The 15,588-nt window shown below is 40.0% G+C and overlaps 1 long non-coding RNA gene across 2 annotated transcripts in view; it reads right to left on the reverse strand.

Annotated features, from left to right (window-relative positions):
• The window catches only part of LOC150067321 (uncharacterized), a 444,788-nt gene extending 429,586 nt beyond the window's left edge, over positions 1-15,202 (reverse strand). Inside the window, exons 1-3 of one of the 2 annotated variants that reach the window (XR_016539553.1) lie at positions 15,045-15,202; positions 13,418-13,533; positions 12,975-13,051 (exon numbers count right to left, since the gene is read on the reverse strand). This is a non-coding gene — a long non-coding RNA (uncharacterized LOC150067321). Of the gene's footprint in view, positions 1-12,821; positions 13,052-13,417; positions 13,534-15,044 lie in introns of those variants that run through there. The other variant, XR_016539552.1, reaches the window with a different exon arrangement.
• Between the last annotated feature and the right edge of the window lie 386 nt (positions 15,203-15,588).

Consider the following 15,588-nt stretch of genomic DNA (forward strand, 5'->3'; position numbering starts at 1 on the left):
AAGTTACTAACTCCTAGTGAGTCCTGTTGAAGGTTCATCCCAGGAAATTTCTATAGACTTATGGAAATTAATCGGGTTGTTAAGTCACAGAAGGTCATGAAAATTTTTTGAGTGACTCAAATGTTCGAAGAGTCTTTGAATCTTGATAAAATTCATTTCAGCTATGAGTAATCTATGGCAACCATATTTGTCAAGTGAAGATTTTTTTTTTCCACAACCCACTGTTGGTAGCTTTCCATTACTGTAACAAAATATCTGACATAAGCAGCTTAACGGGGAGGAAAGGTTTATTTGGACCCACATTATAGGACTCATTATTTTGGGGCCTGTAGTAAGGTAATACATTATAGAGGAATTACATGGTAGAGGAAAGAGAAGAGAGAAACTCAAAAAGGGTTTGCATCTTAATATCACCTTGAAGAGCACATGCCAATGACCTAACTTCCTCCCATTAGACCCTATACCATGAGCAGGGGACCAAGTCTTGAACCCATGGACATTTGTAGGACACAGAAGATCCAAACTATAATGCTACCAGCAGAAAAAAGAAAACCTACCCTAAAATACAATTTTCAAAATTTTCTCAATGTCACAAGGGAAATTGAAGTATATTGTGACCAAATTACAAAACATTAAGAAGGGCTGTGAAGATTCATGTGGGTCGAAGTCACAAACAGAAGAAGAGAAATGACCTGGATTTGGGAAAACAACCAGAATTTTATCATTAATAACCAGCAAATACTAAGTTCTTAAAAATAAGAAAGGTAGGGCTGGGAGTTTGGCCTAGTGGTAGAGTGCTTGCCCAGTATGCATGAAGACACAGGTTTCTATGTATGTATTACATACATAGAAAAGCTGGAAGAGGTGCTATGGCTCATGTAGCAGAGTGAGGACTGGTAATAAATAAATAAATAAATAAATAAATAAATAAATAAATAAATAAAATAAGAAAGGCTTTAATCTACATTTCAAAGTATAACTACAGTTTTTTTTTAAAAGAACTTATTCAAAGAGGTAACCCTGTTCTAATCCTGAGGCTTCCATCCCGGTAAAGAGAGGTAGATGATAAACAAATGAATAGACCAAAAAAGCCTGGGGTAGTGATGAAAGAATATGCAAGGACAGTGTGGTATGGCAGGCAGCACCTCACATTGCTTGCTCAAGGAAGGTATCAGTGAGAAAGTGAAATTTAAGCTGAATCATGACTGCCACAGAGAAAGCAGAGACAGAATACTCTAGGAGTTAGAAACAGAGTCGAAAGGCCCCAAAGTGTGGTTCAAACTGGGCATCATCACAGAACAGAAAGAGGGTCACTCTGGCTGGAGCACTAGAATCAAAGAGAGCAGTGATGAGAGATGAGGGTAGAGTCATGGCTCTCAGAATAATGATGAATTAGATTTAGTGAGAAATTGGTCAAAAATGAATACCACTGGCACACGAGAAATGTGATGAGAAAGGTAAGGGCAGGTTTCTATTGCAGCACAGAGACCCCTCACCTAGCCTAGGAAAAGTGAGATTGACTTAATCCCCTAAGAAAAATAAGAAGAAATTATAGATGATAAATGAGTCTGGAATCTATTATACACAAGAAAGAGCCAAATGATAGTCAAGAATTCAGAATGCCTAAAAGTAGTGGGGGGAAAAAAGGATGAACAAATGCAGCAGTGATACTCACTAGACACAATGTTGAAAATGAACTGTTTAACTTGTGGGTGGGGGGTAAGAGAGGAAACCTGGGGGACAGCAAAGAAAGGGATGTCATTGTCCAAAAAGAAACATGCTCATTACCTACCTGACTTATGTAACTATAATCCCTCTGTACATCACCTTTATATTAACAAGAAAATAATATGCTTAGCTAAGTAGGATCAACATCAAATACAATGAGCAAAAAGGCAACACACAAAATATAAACACCTTAGAAAGTGACTCTCGGTCGGGGAACATGGCCTAGTGGTAAAGTGCTTGTCTACCATGCACAAAATACCAGGTTCAATTCCTTGGTACCACATGCACAGTAAAAGCCGGAAATGATGCTGTGAATCAAATGACTAACCTTGAGCAAAAAGTGTCCAGATAGGTGCTGCTCTGTCATACAATAGGTTGGTGGCGGGGGAGGGGAGGGAGAACAGCCAGTCTAGAAAGAATGTAGTCTAGAAGATCAATCAGGCTGTAAGTCACTGAGATTCAAGTATCTGTAGTGGGACTTGAACTCATGGCCTCCTGTTCTTGCTTAGCAATTTTCACTCGAAGCTGGCACCCCACCACCTGTGCCATACCTCCACTTGAGTGCCATTTGTTACTGCTATATAAACAAAACTAGCTTGCCTTGACTAATATCTTCATGAAGACAGACTTTCAGAATAGAAAGAATGAAGCGAGGATACACCATGTACCTGGAATCCTTGGTCAGGCAAGTGCCTGGAGCTCACCTCCCCTGGGAAATAGCTGACAGGTTTTACACCCAGCACTGGGGAAATGAAGCAAGTTGAATGTTACATTTTCATTTTCTCCCTGATCGTGACCAAACAATGTAGTGCTAATGACTAACTACTCCAACCAAAAAATTAGAGGGGGAAAAAAAAAGGCATGACATAGGAGAGGATGTAGGCAGCTTGTCTGTGCTGTTTCACAGCTTAGAGCTATAAATAATACCACTAGCAAAGCACACATTGCCTTAGATGGAAGACACAAAGAAAAGTACTTTCTCCAATAGTTTAGCAACACATTCAGATTTCGTGTCTCAAGGTAAAAATAGGCCTAACAAATGAATTAATTTGGAAGATGAGCTGAAGTGAAGAACACACTGGCACATGAAACATGCTGTAGGAGGGAAGAGAGACTTATAAGGTGCTGTATTTTCTCTGCTCATGAGCATGATAGAAAGGCGGGTCGGGAGGGAGAGGATTTTCCAGAGAAATAAAAATAATCACCAAGAGTCAGAAATTTAAAATACCACACTTATGGAATTTGTAGCAAAAAAGAACTCGGAGAATCCCACAGTATTCAATAAAGGATAAAACAAATCTCAACACAGTATTTTCTTTTGTGAATTTTCAACATACAAGAGGGGGAGAAAATAAAGATTGGAGAATGTTTCTATTACTCCTATTGTTTCTTTAATGCAGTTTTCAGTGGTAGTTTTTAGGGATCTTGTAAATTAGCAAAGGAAATGTAAAAAGATGCTATAAATTTCTAACCGACAAAAATAAAATAAAACACATCCATCCATCCATCTTCTTTACTCAGGGGAAGGGGCAATATTGAACTCAGAACTTCACCTTTAAAAATCCTTCATTCTAGAACACGTATACCGCCTCTTCCTTAGGTAATATGAAAACCTAAAACTAAATTGTGATTGTTCACTCAAATTACTGGGTCAAGTAACATCTATCTTAGTAAAACACATCTCAAGTTATGTCAGTGATGGTATTCAGGTTATAAGGGTTCTGACCTGTGAATAGATGACTCTCTTAGTGGAGTATATATATGTAGATGTGTATATATATATATATATAGAGAGAGAGAGAGAGAGAGAGTCATTATTGAGAGGTATAGGTATAGATATATGGAGAGGTAGTATAGGTAGGAGATGGGCTTCGTTGGAGATAGTCAGTCACTGGATGTTACGTCAGCTTGGGGTTCTTCCTTTGTCTTTCTCTGCTTCTCAGCTGTTCTTCTCCATAACCTCCTCCCAGGTAGACTGACACCTCTGATCCCAGAGCCAAAATAAACCTTTCTTCTTTTTTAAGTTGTTCTTCTCAGATGTTTGTTCACAGTACTGCAAAAGAATTGTCTCCTTATGTCAAAATATCTAAGATTTAATTTGGATGTCATGGCATACACTTCTAATGCCAGCACTGAGGGGGCATTTATAGCCAACCTGGGCTACATACATTTTATGTATTCATATGTAAAATACATGCTATTTATATCAAAGTAGAAATTGTGTCTAATGTTAGATTTCAAGCTTTTTGAGGATAAGAACCATTTCTCGCTCTCCGTTATATCTACCTCAGGGCCTGTTTAGTATAGAACCTGACACCCAATACATGTTTTGTGAACTTTTCTTGCTCCAAGTGTTCTACTGTCAATAAATGTCAATGCGAAATTGGTGTAACTTTGATGCCAGAATAACATCAGCAGATAATAACAGCGCCTCTTACGTCTCTGTGTACATCTGTGAAATCTGCCACTGGCATTACCAGTGAGGGAACATAACTCAATTAAATCACTCTGCGGAACAGCTGGGGAACTGCCTGCATGGGGTAACAGCCCTGAGGCTGTGGGACTATACCCAGACCTCGGTTCCTGGAGCCCAGCCTCTGAACACAGGTGAAGCTTTCCCAGGAGTTCTAAAAGGCCTGGGTACAGAGCTGAGATGACTCAGAGCCATAATCACAGGAAAGCAAAGGAATCTTGTGTTCACTGTAGACATGAGCCTGGAACAACTTATTCCTGGATGTCTGGACAATGCTTGTGGTCAGCCCCTCCAATCAGAGGAGATCTAAGGAATGTCCTTACACACAGTCAACAATGGTTGTGCAAGTCCTCCACTACAGTAATGATGTGGGGCTTCCTGACTAATTTGTGAATAGCCATGTTTCATTATGTGAAGGCCAGTTAGCACATTGGGAACAGTGAGCAGGAACAAAGGATAGTTTTAATATTATAAATTGAAATGTCAGTGGTAGAGAAGTTTTTATTTCGTATTTCTTCAATTACTGGCAGATATTTCAACAGACAGGAAACAGCAATGACAGTATTGCTTTTTTTTTTTTCCTAGCTGGATATGAAGGAGCTCAGCAATGGGACCTAAATTAAGACAGAATAAAGCCAATTAGGATTGATGTTATTTGTTAGAATATATACACACCATGGATTATACATTTTTATGGGAAGCATAAACAGGAGACCCTTGCTGGCCTAGGCATAAACTCAAAAACATTACTTCAAAAATAACTAAACCAAAAATGGCCAAAGGAGTGGTTAAAATTGAATATACACTAGTCCTGCCTAGCAAGCTCAAAGCTGTGAGTTGAAAGCCCAGTAACATCTAAAGAAGAAGAAAGAGGAGGAGAAAAGAAACCAAAGGCTATAACCTTGGGACTTGGAAACATCAGGCTTTTCCATTGAGCTATAGTTCCAGCCCTTGAGACAAGTCTTGCTGGCTTAGAACTTGACATACCCCAGCTTTCACCGCCCAAGAACAAGAATTACAGAAGTGTGCTACTACTTGAGGTTTCAAATAACTTGTCTTTTTTTGTTTTGTTTTGTTTTTTGCCCATCCTGGGGACTGAACTCAGGGCCTGAGCACTGTCTCTGAGCTTTGCCAAGGCTAGAGCTCTACCACTTGGGCCACAGCACTACTTCCAGCTTTTTTCTACGTATGTGGTAATGGGCATTCCTGCATGCTAGGTAAGCATTCTACCAAACTCCCGGCTCCTCTTATTTTCCTTTTCTTTTCTTTTTTAAAGAAAAGAATAAGTCCAAGAACAAGAAATATTCTTTCAAATATAAAACCCTGGTTTGTTTTGAAGAAATTTAAAAATAATAATGACTAGTGGTTGATATAGGTACGATTATAGGAAAGTCCAAACATTAAAATAACATGTTTCCCTCGTTTGTAGGGGTTTATTTTAGCAAAAAATGAAATGGAATGATGGATTTCAAATTTAAAAGATTCTTCCTCTGGGGGCCAGGAGTTTGGCCTAGTGGTAGAGTGCTTGCCTAGCATGCATGAAGACCAGGGTTCGATTCCTCGGAACCACATACATAGCAAAAAGCCGGAAGTGGTGCTGAGGCTCAAGTGGTAGAGTGCTAGCCTTGAGAAAGTCCAAGGACAGTGCTCAAGCCCTGAGCCCAAGCCCAGGACTGGCAAAAAAAAAAAAAAAAAAAAAATTCTTCCTCTGAAGAAGAGAAAAACACAGATTAATTAAGACTATTTAAAAAACATTTCTATTTACATTTTTTTCAAAGTTGGATGAAATGTATTTCTAAATCATTGGAACTTTATTTGCTGACAAAATCGCAACTTAGGGCAAAAACAGATGCCTAGACAGGAATCCTCTCCTGTTTCTGTCTATTTAGAAATTTCAAAAGGCAAATTGTAAGTCAAGCTCACCCCTATAATCCTAATTAATCAGGAAACTGAGATTTGGGGCTCTTCATTTGAAACCAAGTTGAGCAGAAAAATCTAAACTAACTAGGAAAATCATTGAAAGTTTAAATGTGGTTCTAATGGTAGAATATCATAACAAAATCTACAGGCCCTGAGTTCAAGATCCAGTAACCAGAATTTACGATAAAAAAAAAAATCTAGGTCAGTCTATTGTTCTTCAAACAGCATCTTTTTAGAACTAGTGTTTATATGATATTAAGGTTTCATATATCTATCTTTTATTCCACAAAATCCATCAGGTAAGAATACATAGAACTAAGTTTTTCCTTGCAGATACCCAGTAAATTTATCAGAAGCTTGTAAGAGAATGGCAGGAAAACATGATATGTTGCAAAGTCAGTCACTTGAAAGAGCTGCCAGCTTCATTTTAAAACTCTCTCATTCAGCCAAACTTTCCATACTCATTAAACCTTCTAACCTCTGGTAACTATTAAAATATAAAGGTGAAGAGGTCAATCTTCACTCACACCTTCCAGAACAGCCCCTGCTCCTACTTGCCTGTAATAACATTTTAATATTGAGTTTAATCTTGCTCACAAATTACAAGTTTATAACTATGACCTCAAGAGGGACACTAGGAAAACAAGGCTGTATGATTACTACCTAGTCATCCCTTCTTATTTCCAATTTAGTCTTTTTATACAGGGCTTTTGCAAGAGGCCTCATTTATTCTTAAATTCCAGGAATACAGGAGCTTTCTGAGAAAAGCTTTGTTGTATGGCAGACAACTTCAGACCTGACATTCATAGGGAAAGGGAGCTCAAATGAGGCCATCTAGCTATTAGCAGGGGTCAGCCCGTTCTTATGAAACCCCCTGCCTACTCTAATGATAGATGGGCCTCCAGTCTTTTCTGGGGCTTGAGCCTCTCAGACTGCAAGATGTTTGCATTCAGTCAACACTTCTGTTTTATAAGCCTGTGGAGCCAAAGATTACAAGACTTTTGAACTCCAGGCTGCCTTCTGTCTGGTTCTCTGTTTCTGGAGCCCAAATCTTTTTTAACAACTCCACAAAAAAAACAAGCCATTAGGGCAAGGCCTGTTAATCCTCTCCTTTTGACTGAGAGGTAATTATGTATTCAGAAGCCATCAGTAGGCAAGTAATGACCACTACCAAAGGAGCTTTTTAGAGAAAGATTCAAATGCTTTTCAAGGAAATAACCATACAGGTCTCCTTGGGGGTGGAGAAAAAAAGCCCTCCTGTTGTTCCATGGAAGACAGGTACAATACTAAGTGAAAGTTTTAAAAGAAAGAAGAAAAGTATGAGTTAAAAACGAAAAGTTGAAGCTGGTGCCTCACGTCTGTAATCCTAGTTACTCAGGAGGCTGAGATCTGAGGATTAAGGTTCAAAGCCAGCCTGAAAACTAAAGTCTGTGAGACTCCTATCTCCAACTAACCAGTAGAAAAATGGCTCAAAGGGTAGGGCAGTAGCCTTGAGCTAAAGAGCTCAGGGACAGCACCCAGGCCCAGAGTTCAAGTCCCATGACTGATCAAAATAAACGCATAAATAAATAAAAATAAAATTGTATTTTGTCTCTAACTTATTCCCGATAGTAATAATCTATCATTGACAATAGGTCCTCAGAAAGGAGGAACTCTTCCTTATTCCCATCAACAAATATTTTTAAGTAAAAGATGCCCAGTTGGCAACACTATTAATCTAGAATTTACAAGTCCATAGGTTTCTAAGGCAACTCTGATTGGGTATGCAATCTCACCCTTCTTGCAGCAAGAGCATTATAAATTGTAACAGGGCTACCACTTCACAGAAAGTACAGGGAGTTCCCAGTTTACTAATGGGTTGTGTTTCAAAAACCTCATTTTTTAAATATTTGGAATGCAGAATGAGTTTTCCCATGGAAACATTGTTATGACTCTTCCTTCCAAATGGGTCTGTCTGCTCAACAGCTCTTCACTCACTCTTGTATTCTTCCATGATGTTTTGCCTCCCTCACTTTGACTCATGCAGCACCCTCCCCTTGGATGCCCTTCCTTTCCCTCACAGTCAAGGTCAATTCTATGTTCCTTATGACTAGCCTGAATGTCAACCCACCAGAATCTCCACAAGTAGAGCCTGTGACTGGATCTCCTGAGCACTTCAAGTGTACTTCAAGGCCCTTCTGCAGCAGACATTTTGGTGATTTCCCTATGTGAAGTCCTTCCCACACCAATCTACCATAACAACCATAGGGGTTTAGTAAGATGGAACCCACCATTATTGCCTGGGATATAGTCTGTGCCAACAGGGATAATTTCACCTCTTTGGCTTAGCCATAAGTCTAGGTAGTTCAGTCCTAACCAGTGGGTATGTGGCATTCTTCTGATCACATGGGAAGTACAGGTGGGGTCCAATCAGCTGCAATTTTAGTACTATGGACCAATTACTGTGAACCATTCTCTTTCTGGATTTGAAAACTAGGGAGTCCATGGCTTATTAGTCTACAGGCACAAATGTCATTTCCTGGAAGGAGAGCAACTTGAAGATGAAGTTGACACCCAGACGAAAGTCTAACTGAAAGTTTTATGGAGAAATAAAGCATAATAGAATCATCTCACTAAACCTAAGCAACCTTTGAACTTTCCCATTACATAAGCCAATTGTTTCATCATCATTGTAGACATTTTCTTCTCAGATGGTCCTAGAATTTTACTTAGAGCCTTGCACTTACCAAGCAAATGTTCTACATCTTGAACCTCACTTATCACCTTAGGAAGTCTGGTGAGAAGAGAGAGAGGAGGAAGGAGGTGGACTTTGCTGTAATGATCACAAAAATAGAGCATACATGATACAAAAATGGTGCAGAGATTGCCCCCTCCCCCCAAAATTAATTGCCCATTCAATAAATGGGCAAAGGAGTGAAACAGAGATTTCTCAGAAGAAGAGGAATGTCTAATAAGCATCTAAGAAAGTGGCCAACATCCCTGGCCAGTAAGGAAAAACACTGAGATTCTGTCTCAAGAAGATTAGCTAGCATTGGGCATTGGAACAATAACAAGTGAGTGTGAAGAAAAAGGAACCCTATTGCACTATTGGTGGGAATGAAAACTAGTACAACCACTCTGGAAGGCAGTTTGGAGATTTCTCCAAAAAACTAAACACTAAATAAAACTAAAACTATTCAATGATTCAGTGATACAATTCTTAGGATTCTACCCAAAGCATCCCAAATCAGGATATAATAAAGACACTGGCACATCCGTATTCCCTGATGCACTATTCACAATAGCCAAATTATGGAAACAGCCCGGATGCCTGACAATGGATGAGTGAATCAAGAAAATCTGTTACATCTGAGTACCAGTGGCACACACCTGTGACACTTGCAGGTTGAGATCTGAGGATTCTGGTTTGAAGCCAGTCTGGGCAAGAAAGTCTATGAGACTCTAATAAACCACTCAGAAAAAGTAGGAAGTGGCACTGTGGCTCAAGTGGTAGAGGGCTAGCCCTGAATACTAAAAAGCTCTAGGACAGCACTTTGGCCCTGAGATCAAGCCCCAAGTCTGGAAGAAAAAAAATGAAAAGAAAAAGTATGACAACGGAATTTTATTCATCTATTAGAAATAATAATATTATGTCAGTTACAGGGAAATGGATGGACCTAAAATAAATCATAAATGAAGTAAGCCATATTTTCTCTCATCTAAATTACAACTTTGCATGATAACATATACAAGGTGCAATGTATTTACAAAAACTGACTAAAAGAGGGTATCCCTAGGGGAAGAATCCAAGGGATCCCCTGAACAACTAATGTACCATTTATCAAAATGAATACCAGAAAGTAGAAATATTTGGGGGAGGTAGGTGCAGGAAAGGGGCACAGAAATGGAGGGAGGAAAAGTGAGCAAATGTAATCATTATATTCAATCTACATTATACAAAAAATGAGCTATGTAACTCTAGGATGAGAATAGGAGGCCAAAACTGGGAGAGAATGAAGGAAAGGGTGACCCTGATCAAAAAATGTAGTCGTAACCTGACTTATGGAATTACAACTTGTTTGTAAATCCACATCTATCACCATCATCATCATCATCATCATCATCATCATCATCAATTGTTCTGAGGAAACCATGATGGATGGGCCTTCCTCCTTACAGCATGGAAAGGAAGCTATGAATAATCCACGCCTAACAAAAGTTCTCAGAAGTCAGAGGTCCCAGAACGAAGAAAACCAAGGAGAGTAAGAGAGGCTAGAAACAGAATTTTAAAAGGAAGCATTACTCCATCTGCATTTCCAAACTAGTCTTTCTGCAAAATGAGAATAAATGCTGACGGAGAATCTCCATGCCTGAGTTCTAGTCGTGCCATTCGCTGGAGTCATTTGACTCCTCTGGGTCTGTAGTTTCACAAGTAATTTGTTGAAAGGGTCAGACTTGGTAACATTCTTAAATATAGGCCTTGTGGAAATCAAACAGAATAGTTATTCCTATTCTGTATTGATTACCATTAGAAAGTTGATCCCAGTGGCGCTATGGCTAAAAACAGGAGCTTTGTTATCACAAAACAAACCATTTTCAGGTCCAGCCCAGTAACCAGCCTTGCTGGAAGAAGATCTTGAGCAGGTAATTGTCCTAAACTTGTGAAATTGCAGTTTCCTCACCTATAAGGTATGCCAAAAATACATCTTCTGCTGATGACAAGAACTGAAATCATAACTGCTAATCCTGCCTCGTACATAGCTTAAGAAACATGTATAAGCCACACTTGACCAGCCCGGCTCATCAGAACATTTCTAATTACAGCTCTCTCTGCTTATTCTACTTGACTTCCCTTTTGAAAATTGCTCATTTCAAATCTAAGAGTAGAAAAGAAAATCAAAATCTAGAAGGAATCAAAATCAAAGGAGGAGGGCCAGGAGTGTGGTCTAGTAGTAGAGTGCCTGCCTAGCATGTGTGATGCCCTGGGTTCGATTCCTTGATACTACATACACAGAAGAAAACTGGAAGTGGTGCTATGGCTCAAGTGATAGCCTTGAGAAAGTTCAAGTACAGTGCCCAGGCCTTGAGTTCAAGCCCCTGGACTTGATATGGTCCTGGCCAGATATGGTTGGGTGTATCTATAATCCCAGCTGCTCAGATGGTGGAGATAGGAGCATCATTAGTTAAAGACCAGCTTGGACTAAATTAGCAAGTGACACCCTACCTCAAAACCCAAGTACGAAATAAAAGGGCCATAAGTATGGCTCCTGGGAAAGAGTGCAGGAATGAGATTCTAAGGTTCTATCACAGCACTGGAAGAAAAAATAAAGAAAGAAAGAAAGATAGAAAGAAAGCACAGAAGGAAAAAAGCTGTACAGAATAACTACCTTTTTCTCAATTCATAAAAAAAATTCCAATCTCAGGTGAAAGAGTAAAGAATACCTTCCAGGCATCTAATAGAAATAGAATATGTGGGTTATCCAAAAATTCTGATCTTCCCATCTTCTCCCTCATGTACCAGGGATCAAGAGAACAAGTGATACTTAAAACATTAAGACACTTTATTCTTCAACTAAATAAAACCTTTTATCCATTCATAAAATGAGAAGGAAGAGTTATATATAGTCTTGGACTGGAATTTGGCCTAGAAAGTTCAGGGGCCCTGGATATTTCAGCATGGTCTCATAAGAGGGCATGAGTAACAAGTGAGTGTGTGTCTCTGTCCACTTACCCCAAGAAAAGCTAGGGTGGACAAAACACCTGTGATTTTAGCTACTCAATAGGCTGAGATCTAAGGATCATGGTTCAAAGCCAGCCTGGGCACAAAATCCAGGCAACTCATCTCCAATTAACCACCAAACAAAACAGGAGGTGGTGCTGTGGCTTAAAGTGGTAGAATGCTAGGCTTGAGCTGAATTGCTCAGGGGCAGAACCTAGGCCCAGAGCTCAAGCCTCATGACTGAAAAAAAAAAATAGAAAAGAAAGGAGGAAGGGAGGGAGGGAGGGGAAGAAAGAAGATAGGAAGGAAGGCAGGGAGGGAGGGAGGGAGAAAGAAAGGAAGGAAGGAAGGAAGGAAGGAAGGAAGGAAGGAAGGAAGGAAGGAAGGAAGGAAGGAAGGAAAGGAAAGCAGGCAAGCTAGGATGGGACCCTGTCTGAAGCATGGTCCAAGGCACAGGTATCTTCTGCCTTGTTCTCAGGGCAGCAACACTGACACACAACTGCAGCTTTCTCTGAATGTCTCAGGCCAGAGTCCCAGGGATCAGGGAGGTCCCACTTCCCTCCCTCCCCCACAGACAGATGGCCTCCAGAGAAGCTCTCTGTGCTCTACTTTTATGTGACACCTCCACTCCCACAACCCTAGCCTAAAATCACAAACAAATGTCAGGCAGCCCGCTTCTTTCTAATGTCTCACTCCTGACATTCTTCTCCAGTGTAGAAATGAAATCCAGTTTTCTATTTTCTCAAAATTCAAAAAACTTGTCTTTTCTTGACATTTTTATCCTGTCCAACTCCCAAGGTGATTCAACTCTTTCTTCTTCCCTACAAGGGGAAGCAGGGAGAGGTTTTACACATACTCATACACATACACACACACACACACACACACACACGATAATACAACTTATATATTGAATACTATATCTAATATATCGAACACATACTAATAATACATATATAATATATATCAACATTATATATGTATTGCATATATATGAACAGCTTTATGTTTTATCCCTCTCTTGTTTTCCATTAAAAAAATCAGTAGACTGCTGCCCAGTTTCCTTTTCCAACTTATATCCAACTTAGCTCTCTTTTCCTAGGCCCTATTTCCTTATTTTAGTTCTGTCCATTTTTCTTTCTTCCTTTTACTCACACGGTCTCTCCTTCTTCTACCTCTCTCACTTCTTTGAAGAGAACCTTCTCAGGGGTTTTCATAAAACTCTCTTTATTCTAAAAATGAGTAAATAAAATAATAATAGCAATTAGAGTTTCTTAAAAACTTGTATTCTCACAGGCAGCAGAAAAATTTCTGTCTTTGAGTTTTCATTTTCGTTTTGGTGGCGGGAGAAGAAAAGGGGGCAAGGGAGTTAGTGGTTTGAGGTTTGGAATCAGGAAAGTTGCAAGGCGGGTGCACTGAGCCCTTTTGTGCCTGGGTTACACTGACATGGTGTCATGTTTTTTTGTTTGGTTTTGTTTTGCCAAGTCTGGTGGCAGGACCACAAATCTCTTATTTTATATTTCCCATTTTACCTAGGTTGCCAGGCATGTGCCATGACACCCAGCTTCTCTTACCCAGGCTGGCCTGCATCCTCTTACCTTCCCAAGCTCAGCTTCCCATTTCGCTGGGATGATAGGCACGTGCCATCCACAGTATGGAGAAAGAGGTCTCCAAAACCTTTGGCTGGAACCGTAATCCTCCTGACCTTTGCCTCCTGAGAAGCCAAGGATTACAGGCATGACTCATTGTGCCCAGATGAACTTTTGGTTTTGAAGTCCAATGAGACAGTGGGCCATGTGCAGAGTAAAGGAGATCCACCATTCATTGCAAACTCTGATTGCCTAGTCCCAAATTCCAATTTGCTCCGCCTCTCAAGTACAGAATTCCCAGGCATCTATGGGACAGATGGAAAGCGAGCACAAGGCCATCATGTCCCATCTCTGCCTAAGTAGAGGTGTCCACACCTAGGGACCACAAGGCTTTCCAGTCCAATCGGAACCTACCTCAAGTTTATGTAGAAACAATGGCATTCTTGCTGTTTTTCCTCTCAACACTTTGTTACACTCCTATTATATACTCCTATATTTCCTATTACAGCCAAAGGCTTATCATGAAAATAATAACCATAAAATCAAGAAAATGATAAGGCAACCAATAGTTTCAGTTCTCCCTTACCACTCTGTAAGCAAATGTAAGAGTGCTGGTGTGATGCTGCATATCAGGAAATAAAAAGATTGTAGCTCCGGGTGGGAGTTTGGCCTAGTGGTGGAATGCTTCCTTAGCATGGGATTCCGTTCCTCCCTACCACATACTTAAAAAAAAGCCAGTAGTGGTGCTGTGCCTCAAGTAGTAGAGCTCTAGCCTTGAGAAAGTCCAAGGGCAGTGCTCATATCCTGAGCCCAAGCCCAGGACTGGCAAAAAAAAAAAAAAAAAAAAAAGATCAGTGTGACATTTCCACTGTCCTGGTATATCATAAGCACTACAAAACAAGAAAGGTATCACTTTGGCAAGTCTGAATACCAGTACAATGTTCATTTGCATTAAAAAAAATCAATACTGTATAGTATAAAAATGAGCAGTAAAATTCATGCTAATAACTTTAAATTCTAAATGTTGCTAAGAATTTTGTAAAAAAAAAAAAAAGTCTCAAATTGAAGACAGTCTAACAAGTTCAATGGGAGTCTAGAAAAAGAAGAAAAAAATTTGCTTTGCATTTCAGTACCTTTCCTGGTTTCCTGCTATTGGAACAAGAGGTGACCCACTCCCTTTTTGAACCAGGCCATGCTTGATATGTAGCCACCCCTGGTGAGCAAAGAAAAGAGACTCAGTGGGAGCCAGGCTGAAATGGAAGGGGTCAGAACTGGGCCAGAGCCCAGCAGGATGCAAGCATTTGTCTAAATCCCCTTTTTGACACCAGCATCTAACACTCTACTACCTCCAGGAATATCCTATCTGAGTTGAAGCCAACATTCTCACTGTGATTTTATGCCTCCAGCACGTTCTCTTGCCCACCTCTCTGCCCTCCTCCCTCAGCTCTGGCCAGGCTGTCCTCTTTGCATTGCTAAGAAACTGCCATCCATGTTTCCCACACCAAGACTTCACATGTATCAGCAGCTTCCTTAGAATGTCTTTGCCTTCTCCCCCAGATTTGAAACCTTAGCATCCATCAAAGACTACTACTGCCTTCCCTGGTCTCCTCCTCAAAGGTAATAACACTTCACTCACCTTGCTTTCCTTTCTTCTTTACCACATTTCACCACCAAATCTACCATACATGTCCTCATTTCCTCATTTCCTTTTTTTATTACTTATTTATTCCTGGTTTCCACCACTGGAATGTAAGCTCCATGAAAGTAGAAGCTTTTTCGGTTATATTTACTGCTCTATACTCAAACTAGGTCAGCCCAAATATCTGGTAAATGAATGAAGCTATTAGACTCCCTAAAGCATGATGTCATTTAGATTGAGATAAGGGAAGCATATATAATATGAAGGCATAAATCTGGGTGAGCTTTCATATTATAAAATTATCTGGAACTTGGATTCACAAATGCTGTCTGAAGTCCAAAAGCAGGAAGCATTTTGTTTAAGGAAATTCACCCAAATAGGGCGCCAGGGAGCCTGAGGCTCGAAGAAAGGAAGTACACACTGTCTTTAACAAGCAGCTCCCACAGGAGCAGTAAGTCCAAGCTCAGAAAATGAATATGATTTTAATGAATACCTGCCCCCTTTTTGGGTACAGGCTGCAATGTGCTGATCATTGAATGAA

The sequence above is a fragment of the Megascapheus bottae genome, chromosome 2 (genome assembly GCF_031878675.1).
Source record: "Megascapheus bottae isolate mThoBot1 chromosome 2, mThoBot2.hap1, whole genome shotgun sequence".
Lineage (NCBI taxonomy): Eukaryota > Metazoa > Chordata > Mammalia > Rodentia > Geomyidae > Megascapheus > Megascapheus bottae.